This window comes from Sarcophilus harrisii, chromosome 1, assembly GCF_902635505.1.
Source record: "Sarcophilus harrisii chromosome 1, mSarHar1.11, whole genome shotgun sequence".
Lineage (NCBI taxonomy): Eukaryota > Metazoa > Chordata > Mammalia > Dasyuromorphia > Dasyuridae > Sarcophilus > Sarcophilus harrisii.
This window is the reverse complement of record NC_045426.1, coordinates 333,279,220-333,292,240: the sequence shown is the minus strand read 5'-3', so window position 1 is coordinate 333,292,240 and position 13,021 is coordinate 333,279,220. Positions and strand designations below refer to the sequence as shown.

At 36.3% G+C, this 13,021-nt stretch overlaps 1 protein-coding gene across 4 annotated transcripts in view; it reads right to left on the bottom strand.

The window, feature by feature from the left end:
• The window catches only part of SLC5A11 (solute carrier family 5 member 11), a 72,318-nt gene that overhangs the window by 38,695 nt on the left and 20,602 nt on the right, over nucleotides 1–13,021 (bottom strand). The window contains exon 2 of one of the 4 annotated variants that reach the window (XM_031945578.1): nucleotides 7,325–7,807. The exons of 2 other annotated variants lie outside the window; for them this stretch is intronic. The gene's annotated coding sequence lies outside the window, so the exon portion shown is untranslated. The remainder of the gene's footprint in view (nucleotides 1–7,324; nucleotides 7,808–13,021) is intronic. One more of the 4 variants, XM_031945579.1, reaches the window with a different exon arrangement.

Sequence of the window (13,021 nt, the reverse complement as noted above, 5' to 3'; positions counted from 1 at the left end):
ATAGGTGAGCAAAGCAGAAGCAAACTTGCCTTCGGGCCAGATTTGGAGAACAACTAATATTCTCAAACTCCTTGTGGTTTGTAAGACACATCATATATATCATCTTCTTTGATTCTCACAGCAAATGACTCCCGATCTCATTTCCTTCTCTTTGCTTTAGAAGGCCCCTAGTGCATCCCTTTGACTCCTTTACTTCATTTGAAACTTAATTCAAATATCACCTTCATCATGAAGCCTTTCCTGAGCGTCCCCAATTCCTCTTCTCTTCCCTTCCTTAGCTACTTTGGGTTCTTATATGGTGTATATGTTCTCTTCTAATAAAATGGAAGTCTCACTTTCCTCATCTGACCAAAAGAAGGGGTTAAATGAGCTCAAAGGGGCTTTTTAGCTTCAATATCCTATGATTCTGGAATGATTTCTCTTTCTACAAAATTCTCCGAGGACTTTGAGGGGACTTCTTTGCCTCACCATATTCTAACTTGTGTCATAATATATGTCTTATTCCACCTCCATCTCCAAAAAGGGAACGGAATCTCTTTTAGGGCAGAGTTTATGACTTGGTTCATCTTTGGATTCCTAGCATTATAGGAAATGTCTCATCCCTCACCCGTGTTTAATAAATGCTTGTTGAATTTCATGTAAATCACATGCAAATCAGAATTCTGGGCTTCACATCATTAACCTGAGAATTTTTATTCTAATTAAATAACTCCTAGGCAAAAAGTCTGGTGTTTGGCTGGTGAAGGGAGAAAAGTACGGCTTCAAGAAGTGGTAACAAGATTTTGAGAAGAAAAGGGTCACGCACACACATAAACAAATACAACTTTTCTGTCTCTTTTATGTTGGACTCGATGTTGTGTCTTGTAATCATCCCCAGTACCACTATTTTATAAAATATTCATTATCATCTTCCTGGATGATTTTCCATTTGTTTGTTCGTTTAAAATTTTGATTTATATATTTTTATATATATTGATATATAATTGATATATTTGATGCATATTATATATATATATATATATATATATATATATATATAGTTTTTATATTACCTTCATTCACAAAGCATGTCCCAGAAGTCTTAATGCATTTTAAAGCTATTAAAGCTTAAGACTGCAAGAAGACATTTGAGAAACCTTCTATATCTGTAGGGCAGCTAGATGGCGCAGTGGATAAAGTTCTATGCTTAAGAGTTAGAAGAGTTTAAATTTAAATCTAGCCTTAGACATATACTAGTGATATGATCCTGGGTAAGTCACTTAACACAGCCTTATTTTCCTCATATATAAAATGAACTGGAGAAGGAAATGGCAAACCACTCCAGTATCTTTGTCAGGAAAATCTCAAATGGAGTCACAAAGAGTTGGATATTACTGAAATGACTCAATAACGATAGAAACAACAAAAACTCTATCCTTTCCTTTGGCCCTGGTTTTGAATCCTCCCTCTCATGCTGACTAGTTGTATGACTCTGGGCAAATCATTTAAGCTCTCTGTATCTGTTTCCTCATCTGGAAAAGGCAGAGAGTGAACTTGATAGTGTCTAAATCTATGATCCTACAATCTCTGCAAAGAAGGAAATTGTTCATCCATTGCCATTATTTCTTTTTTTTTTCCTCAGTAGTATTTTATTTTTCCAATTACATGTAAAGATAGTTTTCAACATTCATTTTTGTAAGATTTTGAGTTCCAAATTTTTCTCCCTTCCTCCTTTCCCTCCCCCTCCTCAAGATAATGTATAACAATAGTTTATACATGTACATATACACATGTACAATCCTTTTAAATATATTTCCAAATTAGTTATGTTGTGAAAGAAAAATCAGATCAAAAGGGAAAAAAAACATGAAAAAGAAAAAACAAGCAAATAAAAAAGTGAAAATACCATATTTCAATCTGCATTCAGTCTCCATAGTTCTCTATCTGGATTCAGATGGCATTTTCTATTCAAAGTCTATTGGAATTGCCTTGGATCATCCATTGTAATCACTTCTTAAATAGTATTATTTCCTCTACTCAATTACCTTCCAGTCATCCCTCAAAACTATTTCTAGAGTCATCTTTAACCCAGAGTTGATTTTGTCTCTTTTCTACTCAAAACTGTTCGTTTTCCTCACTGCCACACTAGAATAGTATTCATTTTTCTTAGTTAACAATCAAGACCCTCTAGCCTTTCCACTCTTCTCTCTCTCTCTCTCTCTCTCTCTCTCTCTCTCTCTCTCTCTCTCTCTCTCTCTCTCTCTCTCTCTCTCTCTCTCTCTCTCTCTCTCTCTCTCTCTCTCTCTCTCTCTCTCTCTCTGTCTCTCTTTCTCTGTCTCTCTCTCTCTCTCTCTCTCTCACACACACACACACATTATCTGAGCCATTCACTCTGTGTTTCTCTGCTTCTCCGCCTTGGCTTATCCTGTTGCCTATGTCTAAAATGTCCTTCTTCCTCTTCACCTGTTGAGATGCTCCCCTTCCTTTAAATTCCCTCTCCACTTTCTCTTACACATGCAGTAATCTCCTCCAGCACAGTCCTTTAAATGCTTAAGAAATACTTATTGAATTGTAGAATTGATTATCAACTTGAGGTTTCAAGGAAGAAAGGTTGCTAGTTTTCCACGGGTCAGAAGAGTAAGACAAAGGTCCTGCCTTTCACTGCCACAGACTCAAGAAATCCATCCATTTTCTCAAGTGAAAATCAGGCTATTACTAAGTGATGGTAAAAGGACAATGAAAAAGAGAAGGTACTGTAGGAATTGGACCAAATGAAACCTAGATCTTCTCTTATAAAGGGCATGGCCCAGACTAGACTTTAGTACCTTAGCAGGATAAAGAAGAAAGGAGAAGGGGGAAGATGTAGAAGAAGGAGAGGGAGAGAAGGATTGTAAGGAGAGAGAAAGGGTGAACAGGAAAGAGCAAAGGAAGAAGTAGAAAAGGGGAGGAAAGGAAGGTTTGTAAGAAGAAGAAGGTCAAAGAAAGAATTGGGAAAAGAGAGGACCTCTTCCCTCACTTTCTCTTCTCTGGCTCCTCTCACCTCCTGGTACAGTAATGGAATTAGCCTGGACCAGATAAACAAATTGGTTATTCATCTCTGGGCATCAATCTGGGAAGGTTGGCACAGTCCTTGATTCCTTAAATCTCCGGGATGCCTCTCTGGGACCTCAGCCTAATTGTGTAATAGAAAAGCCCTGAACTTGTGAATAGTACACCTGGTTTCTAGCAATGGCTCTCTTACTGCTCACCATATTTGGGGACTCAGCTTTCTCATCTGTAAAAATGAAGGGGCTGGACTAGAAGAGTTCATAGATCCTTTCTAGTGCTAATACTCTAAGTTCCATGCTTTAATCCTGCTCACATATCCTTGACATCCTTAAGGATAAAGTCTTATCCCTTCCTCAAGTGGGGAGGAAGGGAAAGAGGCAAGAAAGTGAACCTACTGACACAGGAATGAGACTTTGGAGAATTGGAAAATGTTGTCCACAAAGTCAAAGGGGAATGAAGGACTACTTTGTGGGGGTCTCTTATGAGAGAAGATAATGGAAGAAGAAATTCAATGAGATAAGGAGAGGTACACACAATGCAGGATGAACCAAGGTCAGGGCAAGAACATTCTTCTATATCTTCTATACTAAGATTGGGTAGCTAGATGGCACAATAGAGTACTGGGCTTGGAAATAGGAAGACTCATTTTCCCGAGTTCAAATCCAGTCTCAGACATTTACTAGCTGTATAACCTTGAGCAAATTTACTTAACTTAACTTATTTGCTTTATTTCCTTCATCAGTAAAATGAACAAGGAAATGACAAATCACTCTAGTATCTTTGCCAAGAAAACTCCAAATGGAGTCACTAAATGACTCAATAACAAGACTGATAGAATGAAATTTCACTGACAGCAGGAATTGTTTCATTTTTGTCTTTGTACCCTGGCCCCCAGATTTATACATGTGTAATACATGCTTATTGATTGATCTATTGCCTTGGAGAATCAAAATTTTATTTATAATCTTACTATTGTTAGACATGGTTCTGCCACTTCATACCTCAAAGCTCACATGTCCCTATTACAGGTGCAAATTCAAAGTTAGAAGGGATCTTAGATATACCTACTCTAATTCCCTCATTTAAAAAAAAATCAGAGTTAAACAAAATAAAACAAAAACCACAAAATGATTAGAAGTATAACTAAGCCAGGACAAAGGGATTTTTCCCCTGGGCACCAAAATTTAGAGCCTGTTGACAATACTTGTGTAGAGCTTCAGTAGTATAAAGACCACTGAATTTAACAACTAATGAACAATACTATAAGTAATCCTAGGGAACTCTTCCCAACTCAGACATCCTTGCCACCCAACATGGATGCTCTGGTGTCCTAGAATCTCTCCTATACCCCAAATAAATTGTCTAGCTAAACTTTCTTGAGGAAAATGAAGGTTTCACTTTTTGGTTACTTAGCCCAGTGCCTGATATATAGTCAGTGCTTAATAAATGCTTGCTGAAATAATTAATCAATAAGCTGACTTGAAAGCATACTTTATGCTCCAGGTATAAAGTTATTTAGGGCTCTGCAAATAAGGAAACTGAGGCCTAAGGAGATTAAATTCAAAAGTAGTGAGTAGTATTCACCAAAGTAGAGAATTGCAGTCAAGATTTGAACTAGATGCAGTTTGACCTACTTTTTATACCCAAAGAGAAGATGTAGCAGATATTTTTAAAGAGACAACCATTTAGAGCAGATATACACTGGGGTACTACCTTATTAGTTATTACTTGTGAACCTTGGGATCTTGGGCTTAAACTAGTTTGGAGATTTATCCTAGGGTAGGATTCCACTCTAACCCAAACAAGCCTTATTTGGCTTAGCATCCAGTATCTAGCCACCTACTAGTGACAAGAGGAATGAGTGTGTATGGTAGACAGGCAAAGTAAACTGGAAGAATTTCCTGGTTATGACAGGGAAGTGTCTGGAGACAGAGCAAGCTTGGGTCCTGGAAGCTTCCCATATGGGAAGGAAAGGGAAGTCATGAGCCCCCAAGTATTTCATAATGAGACACAGGACACTTTCTTGAGCATGGCTTGGTAGTCCTAGCCCATATGTTTCCATCTGTGTTAAGGGATGAAGATGCAAATAGGGTAAATATAGAAAGGTGAATAAGGTGGGGTAGAAGAAGAGATTTTTTTCTCCAAGGGAGAAGAAGGTCAATGGATGCTGAAGAGCATGCTTCCTACCTCGCTCCTTCTGCTACTTATCGCCCATTCCAAAAGCTTTGCAATCAGCCTACTATTCACTAATTCAAAGCTTCTAAAACTGAGTCACAATCCCATATAAGATTGTACAAATGAATGTGGAGGTTGCAAAATTATGATTTAGTATCAAATCAGTTTGATTTGTATGTCTATTTTATACGCCTATATACCTGGGGTCACCAGTAGGATCACAAGTAAAAGAAAATTTAAAAGTCCTGTACTAGCCGATAAGTTTCTTTCTTTAAATATTTGCATTTTAAAAGAGGGTTCTAGAAGTTGAAAAAGTATTAAAATATCAAAAAAGTGCATTTCTAGTAATGGAGTTTCAGGAACCTGGACAGAGTCTGAGAGCACAGAACTAGAATGGCTCTTTGAGCCTTTCTAGTCCAAACCCCTCATTTTATGGATGAAAAAAAAAAATGAGGACTCTAGAAAAGGAATAATATGCCTCGATTACATAACAAGTTCATGAGATCATCTTGCTGGAATGAGGCCCTTGGTGACCATAAAATTATGGAATCTTTGGTTCAAAAGAGACTTCAGAGATCATTTTCTTCCCAATATTTCTTCAAAGATTGGGACCTGACATGTATAATCTTTTTTTCTTTTTGCCTTTTCATTTTTATTTATTTTTTTCTTTATAAGGTTGTTTTAATAGTAAATGAAATAATATATATAAAGCACATATCAAAACATAAAGCACCACACATAGAAATACAATACCCACATATGTATGTGTGTATATGCTTATATATTCATATATGCATGCATATATATACATACACAGATGCATATTTTAGTATTTCAGTCATACCAACTCTACATGGCTCCATATACCATCCTATCTATGAGGTTTTCTTTTTTTATTTCTTTTTTAATTGAAATTTTTTATTTTCAAAAGATATGCAAGGATATCTTTCAATTGATCCTTGAAAAAACTTGTGTTCCAATTCCCCCCTTCCTCCCACCCCCTCCTCTAGATGGCATATAATCCAATATATGTTAAACATGGTTAAAATATGACATTTGTAATCTTTAAACCTTCCATCTTGGGAGTGGCTCCAACCTAACCTTGGAGCCCACCTTAACTTACTAAGGTTAACCAAACATACCAAGATTGAATTCAACATCCAGCTGAAGTTTGTGAAGGGAGAAGGATCAAACAGTAGGGGACCAATGATCACCTAAGTTCCTAGAACTTCAGGAAGAATAAATGGGAGAGTTGCCTTTTACACGTGGGTATTGATAGGACTTCTGGGAAGAGTAAACTGACTGTCCCATTGGTTTACTAAACCCTTATCAGCACAGGAAGCTACGGCTAGAATCTGACCACCTTCTTAGGAATAAATCAGAGGTTCCAGCTCAAAGTGACTGATTATAAAATCTTCAGCACCAACATGTACATATCAGAAATCAACAACTCTATAAACAGGAATTGATTTTTTATTTTGTTGGTTATTTAGGACTTAAGAAAACAATGGAAAAATTGTTAATCATGCAGGTTAAATTTAACAGCATTTTGAAGCATGAGTTGTTAAATATTTACCAGCACGTTACTGAATAGAATTATGGAATAAGTGCTGGATAGCACTTTGGTCTTAGGATGTCAGAAGTGGAAATGGGTTATGCACAAGTAGTCCAAACTTTCATTTTTCCAATAAAGAAACAGACCCAGAGATGGAAAATGATTATGTCCAAGATGATCCAACTATTAATGACTTAAACTCTGATCTTCTAAGTTTCAGCCCAGTGTCCTTAAGCTCCAAAGAAATCAGTTTCTAATCATGGATTTTCAGAAATTCTTTGTAATACCCCATAGATATGCTCCTTGTTGCTTCACCCTCTGGAGAAAGATAACTCATTCTTTGGATGCATTTAATAGATTTCCAATTTGGAAAAAAAAAAAGAAGTACTACAACAATTTCTGTTTCATAGTAATTCCATTTTCAAAGGTAATGGGATTCTGGAAGGATCTCAAAGTAGAATTGGATATTTTATCCTATTCTAATCTTAGCCATTTAGTTTATTAATCCCATTCTGAGCCCCAGCGTCAGACAACCCCAAAGAAGGAGACAAACAGAGGATTGCTTACCTTTCTGAGGACCTGTGAGTTGATCTGACTAGTAAATCAACAATTCCCTAGAAAGGCTGAGGGCAGGAAGATGAGCAAGGAAAGGCAAGATCTGGAAGCAGGTTCTCCTCTCCTTTCTACCTAGAAGGATTGAGGAAGCCGATAGTTCTGGCAGCTGTTGCTTGCACACTCCTGAGATGTTGTGGGTCAAACTCCAAACTCCAGTCTTTACTGACACTGCGTGGGGGATTAGAAAAGGTATGACACCATCGTCCTGTTACAAAGGGGCAGGAGTCAACAGGGAGTTCCTGGGGGAATGGCAGGAACCTTGATCCCTGAATCCATTCAGGAGGTTTCCACTTCATTTCGTCCATCCCTGTGGTTTATTCAGGTCTCTGAGAAGGAAAGGGTCATTGCCCCTTCTACTTCCCAGGTGCCCATTCTTCCAGAGATCTTCAGGGACTCCGATTCCTTCAGGCAAGACTTTTTTTTCTCCCTACAAGGCTGGGACAGGAGAACTGGCTGAACTAAAAGCACATGGTTTCTGTTTACTCTTGTCTGTTCTCTCTCTCTCTCTCTCTCTCTCTCTCTCTCTCTCTCTCTCTCTCTCTCTCTCTCTCTCTCTCCCATCCTTTTTGTCATTGGGATCAGGCAGGGATAGGACCAGGGGTGTGGGGGAGGGAAGAGAGTAGCAGATGTGGCAAAGGGAAGCATCTGCTTGCCTTTGAATGGAATTGGATGCGTCTTCAAGGAAAAAGCTCTAGGGCACCTAGAAGAACAGCTCTGGTTTAGTGGTAGGAGTAGGTCTGAGTTGCAACTCTGCCCTATGTGATTTTGAGCGAATCATTTAACTTCTCTAAACCATGTTTCTTCATCTTTAAAATGAGAGGTTTGATCTCTAAGGTTCTTTTCATGTGAAAAGAACTTCCTAATTTCTTTTATTCTATTTAATTACAGGATCATTTCTTTCCCACACAATAATAAATCCCAAACTTAGGCTGGCATTCTAAGCTTTGAAAAATTGGATCTCATTTCATCTATCCAACTTGATCTCTCACTATTCTTCTATATGTTCTTTTTTTAAAATTAAAAATTATTTAAAAAGCATATGTTCTGATAAATGTGGAAATATGTTTAGAAGAATTGCGCATATTTAACCTGTATTAGATTACTTGTTGTCTAGGGATGGGGGGAGGGAAAAAATATGGAACACAAGATTTCTCAAGGGTGGATGTTGAAAACTATCTTTGCATGTATTTTGAAAAATAAAAGGCTATTATTTTTAAAAATTATATGCTCTTTCTCCTTTTTGTTCCCCCCTTTCTTTTACTGGAAAAGAAAAACAACAACAACAAAATAAAACTCTTCTAATAAATACCCAGTCAAACAAAATATATTTTTACATTGGCTGTGTCCAAAATGGTGAATCACTGTGCATATGTCCTCTTTGTCAGGAGAATTCTAATGCATATGTACCCTGACATTGAGTTGATCAGAGATCTTAAATCCTTAAAAAAACATTTTTTTATGGATATTGTTGTTGCAGCATAAATTGTTCTTGTTCTGTTCACTTTGCATCAGTTCAAAATGTCCAAGTGATGTTTTTCTTCCCTGAACTCTTCTTCATTCATATAGACTTCTACTTGTTCTCCATGATTTTGTGAGATATATATCTTATATTCCTTTCCTTCATTCCCTTCTGTATCTTCCCTTTCCCTCCTATCATTCTTTTAAAATAATCAAAAGTTAACAAAAATCATTCCTAGGTCCTTCATCTTATCCGACTTCCTTATAATTCTTGCTGATAATAACCCATTTCTTAGAAGATACTTGTATCATTCCCCTTCTGGCATCAAAATATATGCACTTCAAATGTACACATTTTATCTTTGTAAAGTCTTGTCTCATTGTTTACTCATATTTATCTTTATATGTTGCTGTTTATTCCCATGTTTCTATTTTAAAGTTCCTATTAGGTTTCAGCCTTTTCATCAAGAAAAATTGGAAATTCCAAGGCAATCCCAATAAACTTTGGATAGAAAACTCCAACTGCATCCAGAAAAAGAACTATGGAGTTGAATGTAAATCAATACATGCTATGTTTGAAGTGGGTTGCGGTCCCTTTAAGAAACTGTGTTCCCTTTTGATCTGTGATCCCTTTCAGATTCTCAGCCCCTCCTGGAGAAGGCATATCCCCACAGATAAGTTTATCTTTCCAGGATGCCATGGCCTTTGATTCAATTAGAAATCTGATCAAAAGGCACCCCTTTGAAGTGCTGTTAATTCCAATAGGAGATCGGGGCTGTCCCAGCCCTCACTGGGTCTGACCTGCTTGAGCTGGCCCAGCCCCGACTAAGATCCAATATAATAGCTTCCTTCAATGAAGGTCTAGACCTCTGTAGCTCACTCAGCTATCAGGATCCTTCTGTCCACTGAGAACTGCATTCTCAGTGCAAAACTCCATTTTCCATAGATGTGCCACTATAGAAGTCAATCTCTGGGTAAACTGATTTCTATCTAACAATAAATTTTCAATTTGCAACTAATATTTCAGGAATGAGTGAATTCTTTCATTCCTAGAACCTGCAGCCGATTTAAAGAGGATTCTTAACAACTCTCTTATAGCCACTAACCTCTGCCATCAGGAATCTAGACCCACTCAAACCACATCATGCTCATTTCTTTTTTCTTTTTTTTCCCATGGTTTTTCCCTTTTGTTCTGATTTCTCTCCCAAAACAATTCATTAAGAAATGGGTATTAAAATATATTAATTTAATTAAAAAGGAATAATTGAAAATTCTCTATTGTGTTAAAGATCCACTTTTTTCCTTCTAATAGGATTATACTAAGTTCTTTTCTGGGTAAATTTGTTTTTTTTTGTTGTTGTTGTTGTTGTTGTTGTTTTTTCCCCAAAACTTATTTTATTTGAAGAAACAGAATAAGAAAAAAAGAAAAACAGAAAGGCAAAACAAAACAAAATGAAACAAAACAAAAAAGGACATTGTCATGCACCCAGTAGAGCACCAAGGAGGATTCAAAAAATATGACAATAAATACCAATTTAAGAAAGTGTGTGTGTGTGTGTGTGTGTGTGTGTGTGTGTGTAATATGTAATATATTAGTAGGAGAAATTATATTCATGAGTGTTCATCTTTTCTTTACTTCCTTGTAAATTGTTCTTTTATTCTTTACTGCACACCTTTTTTTCTTTATTTTTTCCCCCTTTCATCTTCCTCCCCCATCTCCAAGCAGGCTATAGTTAAGAAAGGATATTTTATATATATATATACATATGTAGATATATACATATACATACACACACACACATACACAACATACCTCAGATACACATATATCTTTCCTGTCCCTGCTGACTCTTTTATTAAATTCTGCTCTATAACTTGGCTTACTATATCTTAACTTCCCCCCTCCCAAGGATCTCTCCCTTTTCTTCCCTCACCCTTTGCTTGCTCATTTGCCCAAACCTCTCACCTTATTTTTTTATAGAGAGTTCTATAGTCTTCATAGTATTTATATAGTGTTGTCTATTGAACCCATTCCCAATGTGAGTAGATTTTCAGAACTACAAGCCCTCCACCCTCCTCTAATGCCTCTGTATCTATTCTTCCTCTGCACCGCATTTGTATAACATGATTACTTTTTATACCTTTACTCTGTCAATCTTTCTTTTGAGCTTACCCTATTGTTGATGTAAATCTTAAACATAAAGTATACATTTCTCATGTAAAAAACCAATTTGTCCACGTTTAAACAGTTTATCCATGTTGAGTTCCTTAAAATTGATCTTTAATATTGCCTCTTATATGTTACATTTTCTGTTAAGTTCAGGTTTGGTTGATAGAAAGTCCTTAAAATCTTCAAGTTTGTTGAATGAACATTTTTTCCTCATTCAAAATTATAGAGAATTTTGCTGGATATGATATTTTTGGCTGCACCCATAGTTCTTTTGTTTGTCTATAGACTTTATTCCAAGACTTGCAGTCTTTTATGGTAGCTGCTGCTAAGTTTTGTACAATTCTAATTGTAGCTCCAGTGTATTTGAATTGCTTTTTTCCTTGTTTCTTGCAAATTTTTCTTTTCGATCTGGGGATTTCAAAGTTTGGCAATAATATTCCTCCATGTTTTCCATAAAAGATCTCTTTGAGGTGGTGATTGGTGGATTTTTTCTATTTTCCCCTCATGTTGTATCTTTCCCCTCATGTTGTATCACTCCAGGATAATTTTCTGGGATTATTTTCTGCATTATAGTGCACAACTTTCTAGCAGTCCAATTATTCTTATGTATTTTCTCCTTTTGATCTATTTTCCAGATTTATCATTTTTCTTATAAGATGCTTCACATTCTGTTCTAATTTCTAATTTTTTATAATCTATTTTGTTATTTCTTGGTCTCTCATAGCTTCACTGGTTTCCCTTTGCCTGATTCTAATTTTCAAAGAGCGATTTTCATCTTTGAGACTCTGTATTCTCCTTTTCTAATTGGTTAACTTTTGGAGGGATGGTTTTCATTTTTTCTTTAATTTTTTCTCAGTGTCTCATTTGATTTTTGAATTCTTTTTTTTTTTTTTGGAGTTCTAGAAATTCTCTTAATGGAGAGGGAACCATTTTGCTTTACTCTTTGGGGCAGAAGCTTTTTTTTTTTTTTTTTTTAATAAGTGTCTTCCTTTGAAGATGAATCCCAGTCTTCCCTGTTCCCATAATATGTTTAGTGATGGAGTTTTTTCTTCTTTGTCAGTTCATTTTTTAAATAAGAGGTACTAATGTAAACACCTCTATTTGTAGGATGGGGGAATGATGCCTCAAGCTTCCCTTCAGCTCTCCACCTTGACCAGGAACCCCAAATCGAGAGCTCCATTCTTTTGCAAGCAGCAGCATCCCTGCCCTGCTGCTTCTATACTCATCAGGTGTTGCTTTCCACAGCACAACTGAGTTTGGTCTTTTCAATAGATGAGGTTCCCTCATTCTTCATGGACTTAGATTCCATTAGCTCAGAGGTATTTGCACTTCAGACAGGTTAATCTGGGCCTGGGGTCTTTCTTCAGATCTTCTCAGGTTGTATCCTGACCCCTGTTCTGCCCCAAGTCTTCCTAATTTTTCACCACTCTATATGTATGATCTTGACTGTGGATGAGTTCTGAAACTTTCTATTTGGGCTGTTTGCAGTCTTTTTTTTTTTTTTTTTTTAAATCCTTGACCTAGAATTTGGATTTTGGATATGTATGATGTTTCTAGGAGTTTTCCTTTTGGGAGATTTCTTTAAGTAAAAAAGTGAATGCCTCACTTTATCCTATCATTCTAAGAGATCTGAGCAGCTGTTTTTCATTTCTTGAAATATGATATCTAGGCCCTTTTTTGGGTCATAACTTCTAATTAATCCAGTGATTCTTAAATTATCTTTTCTTGATCTGTTTTCCAGATCTGTTTTTGATAAGAAATACTGTTTATTTTCTTTTTTTAATCTTTTGACTGTTTCTTATTTCTTTTATTGTCTTATGGTGTTATTCACTTTGATTTGACCCATTCTAAGTTTCTGTAATTTGGGTAAGGTTTTGTACCTCTTGTGCCAAGTTGCTAATTTTCTTTCCAAATCTCTCCTCCTTAACATATTTCTTTTCTATTTTTTCCTTTATCATATTCACAATTTTTACAAGACCATTTTAAAATCATCTTTGAAAAACCACATTATTTCTCCTAGG